Here is a 4,358-nt window from a genome sequence, read left to right as displayed (position 1 = left end):
CTAGCTCACAAAAAAGAACATTAAGTTTGAGTGGAAGGAGGACTGTGAAAGAAGCTTTACAGACTCAATAAGCAGTTGGCTAGTACACCCGTGTTAGCTTTACTGAGTAGGATAGATGAATATACAATTTATAGTGATACCTCCTACCTGGGGTTTGATTATGTTCTGATGTAGCATGGAAGGTCATACATAGTTTATGGGTCCAAGTAGTTGAAGAGTCATGAGAAAAACTACCCCACTAATGACTTAGAATTTGCTGCTATTATCCACGCTTTAGAGATCTGGTGCCACTAATTATATGGGAAGATTTTTGAGATTTAAACCAACAGTAAGAGCTTAAAACACATATTCACTCATAAAGATCTTAACATGTGTCAGAGAAGTTAGATAGAGCTCCTCAAGTACTACGATTGCAATATTTTGTATCACCCGGACAAGGGCAACGTGGTAGCCGACGCGCTCAGTAGAAAAAGTATAAGTATGTTAGCTCACCTAAAAGTTTCTAAATGCAGGGTGATAGGGGCCACACAACACATACGATTCCAGGACTTGAAGAGAGTTACATGTTTAGTCCACCTGACTGTTCAACCTGAATTGATCTAAAGAATAAAGGAAGCTCAATCCATCGATTCCACCTTAGTAGCTCTTAGGAAGGATGCAGAACAGGGAGTGAATTCATAATTATGAGTCTTTGCTGATGGGTTGTTCAGATTTTAGGACAAGGTGTGTGTTTCAAGTGATAGTGAACTAAAAAGGGATATCATGACAGAGGATCATAGCTTAAAGTTCGCCATGCATCTCGGAAGTACTAAAATGTATCAAAGTATTGGACTTCAGTTTTGATAGAGCGGGATGAAAAGAGAGTTAGCCGAATTTATTTCCAAGTATCTAGTATGTCAACAGGTTAAGACAGAACATCAACATTCACACAGGCTATTTCAGCCATTACCGATCTTGGAGTGGAAGTGGGAACATATCATAATAGATTTCATGATAGGATTGCCCAAGGCACGCTCAGGACATGATGCTATTTAGGTAATTGTCGACTGGCTCACCAAGTCTTCTCATTTCTTGGCTATTAAGATGATCGACCCATTAAACAAGATAGTAAGAATGTATGTCTAGGAGATAGTTAGGTTACATGGAGTTTCAATGACAGTGATATCCGATAGAGACTCCAAGTTCACTTCTCGATTTTAGTTTAGTTTTCAGCAAGCCATGGGAACGAAATTATCCCTTAGTACCGCATTTCACCTTCAAACCGATGGACAACCAGAGAAGATGATTCACACACTGAAGGATATGCTTTGAGCTTGCATTATAGATTTCGGGAGCCATTAGAATGATCATCTATCTTTAATAGAGTTTGCCTACAATAATAGCTACCAGGCAAGTATCAGCATAGTCCCTTACGAGGCATTGTATGGTCATCCCTGCAAGTCGCTGATCTGTTGGGAAGAGGTGGGTGACAGAAAATTATTCATCTCAAATCTTGTAAAGGAGACTATAGCCAAGATAGTTAAGATCAGAAAGAACATCCAGACAGCTCAGAGCATGCAGAAGAGTTAGGCAGACACCTGAAGGAGGGATTTAAAATTTGAAAATGGTGATCGAGTATTTCTTAAGATCACTCCTTTCAAGGAGATCAATAGGTTTTGTAAGAGGAAAAAATTAAAAACCCAGTTCATCGAGTCATTTGAGATCTTAAACAAGATTGGTACGATCGCCTACAGACTGGCACTACCTCCAGAGCTATACAGGGTTCATAATGTATTTTACATATCCATGCTACGCAAGTATAACCCGGACCCCTCACACATCTTGTCCCATGAGCCCCTTTCACTTTACGAGGATCTATCATATGAGGAGGTACCGCTAGACATTGTAGACTGAAAAAGTAGAGTGCTTCACAACCGAGAAATTACATTCGTCAAGGTCCTATGGCAAAACCATACATAGGAAGAGGCCATTTGGGAACTGGAATCAAGCTTCAGGACCCAATACCCCCAACTATTCGACTGAGTAAGAAATTGACCAATTTGAGGGACAAAATTTTTTTAGGGGGGAGAGTTGTAATATCCGAATCCGAAAAGCAGCCCAAGATAATTTTTTCTTATTAAAAGATTTTATTAAAATAATTTTTTATTTTGTTTTTTTATTTAATTAAAATTTTGAGAAAAAATAAATTAGGAACGAGATTAAAAATAATTTTTTTAAAAAAATGTAAAAATTTGAGTTCGGTAGGTGTTTTTCAAAGAAAAATTTGAAATAGGGGGTCAAAATACAAAAGAGAAAATTCGATCACATAGGATGACTCAATCAACAGCCCCGATGAATCAGAGCACGCCGCATGTCAAAACACGCTGACGTCGGCATCACGCGGGCGATCCGCGTGCCCAGCGATCCGACGGTCCAGGTTCAATCCTGCGCGCGTGAATGACTTAGATTCGTTCCCTCCTTAGGCACAATCGGACAGACGAGATCAATCGCGATGAATGGTCTAGATTCGTTTTCTCCTTATATGCGATCGAACAGACGAGATCAATCGCGTGAACGGTCCAGATCAATGCAGGATAGGTATAAATACCTCACATCGTAGGGGAACTTAAACCCTAGTCGCCAGCCTCCATCGGAGAAGAACCAGGCACTGGAGAAGGAGGCCGACTGTCAACCACCGCCGCACCGGAGCTACTGCCGACCACCAAAAAAGGTAAAATTTTCTCCATACCCACTCAGAATTTGATTTTGAGCATCCTCGTGGCCAAATTAGAGCAAGAGGATTGCGGGTGAGCGAAAACCATGAGCAAAGTCCGACGAAGTTACCATATCCAAAACCCAAAAATCTCTTCGATGAGTCCCTTTTCGCTTCTTGTTTTACGCAATTTTTTGATCATTGTGTTCACCGTCCTTTTTTGTGCAAGTTAGCTGAAGAAGGAACCCCAGTCACGAAGGAAGACCGATAGAGCCGTCGCACCTAGAGACCCCTACGCCGGTAGGTTCGGCTTTTCTGTGATTTTTCGACTAACCAAGGTCCCCTAACGTCTTTTTCCATAGGGATAGGTATAAAACTAGCCAAACCCGGCCAAAACTAGCTAGGCCGTGGCCATCATGTCGGAACCCCAAATTTATCGGAAAGAGTTTTGGACATTGATTTTAGATTTTTGGAGTATTTTTAGGTACGTAATGAGTGTTTTAAATTTTACAAGAAAAATTTAGGAAATTCGGTACCCGTTAGGAGGCGTGGTAGACAGTGCGACGTCTCAGAACACTGATTTGGGTAAGGATGCCTCACTCTATTCTTTGTTATCATAAATTGAGGCTTAACGATGTATAATTTTGTATTTTGTGAAAAATTAGAAAATTTTAAAAACAATTACAAGTCACTAGTAGAGTCAAAACTGGTTAGTTCACAATTGTACTGATTTTTTGTTTATTTTTCTGTACTATCCTACTTGCTTGTTATCGTATTGTTCATGTTCTTAATTTATAGTTTCAATGGTCTTATCGGTTATCTGGTTTCTTGATCCCCTGGTATGATAAGCTACATTATCTACATAAATGTAGTCTAATTGATCTGTAAATATAATATGAGATATTGGTATGCGTTTGTTGGTTATTTTGCTTTATGAAAATCTTTCTGTGAAAGACTTACTGGGTACCCAGGAAAAGGGCGAACGAGCCCGGTAGATAGGAAACCCTACAGTGAATGTCACCTTAGCCGTATTGAAAAGTTTAATACGAGAAATGTTTCGAAGATATAATTCACCCTAATATCGAACGGGGTATCGAGGCGATTGAATGTTTGGCGCTCATTATCGAACGAAGTATGGGGATGGCTGGTTAATTGTTAAAATTAGATATTGGATTCACAAGTAATAGGACATCGCTATGGACCCCCAAGAGTACCAGTAAACAAGTAAAAGAAAAGAAAATTGTCGTCTCTTATTCTCTTATGCGTGAAAATATTTAGTGGTATGGATATGGGTCTTCATACGTTGTTTTTGAAAAACTTGTAACACTTTATGTTAAATGTATTTAATTAAAGTAAGGGCTCCATTAGTTTTTTTTATGATTTTTACCAATTTTTAGTTTTTCGCATCTGTGATTTGTAAAGGTTCGGAACTTAAAAGGAAATAAAGTCATAAATTAAATGCAGAAGTAAAATAATAGAGTTTAGGGTTTACATTTCTTACACAATAATTTAGAATGCCCAATAGGACTATGAAAATGTTCATTCTAAAAGAACAAACAAAAATTAAAGAAATAAATAAAAGGAAATATATGGAGCGTTCTAGGACAACCTTCACTAGCTTTTGAAGGGAATTCGGGTGGTGAACTATTCACAACCCTCTTGTTGA

Source organism: Carica papaya, chromosome 9, assembly GCF_054855325.1.
Source record: "Carica papaya isolate Zhongbai chromosome 9, ASM5485532v1, whole genome shotgun sequence".
NCBI classification, from domain to species: Eukaryota; Viridiplantae; Streptophyta; class Magnoliopsida; order Brassicales; family Caricaceae; genus Carica; species Carica papaya.
Note: the sequence above shows the minus strand (reverse complement) of the source record.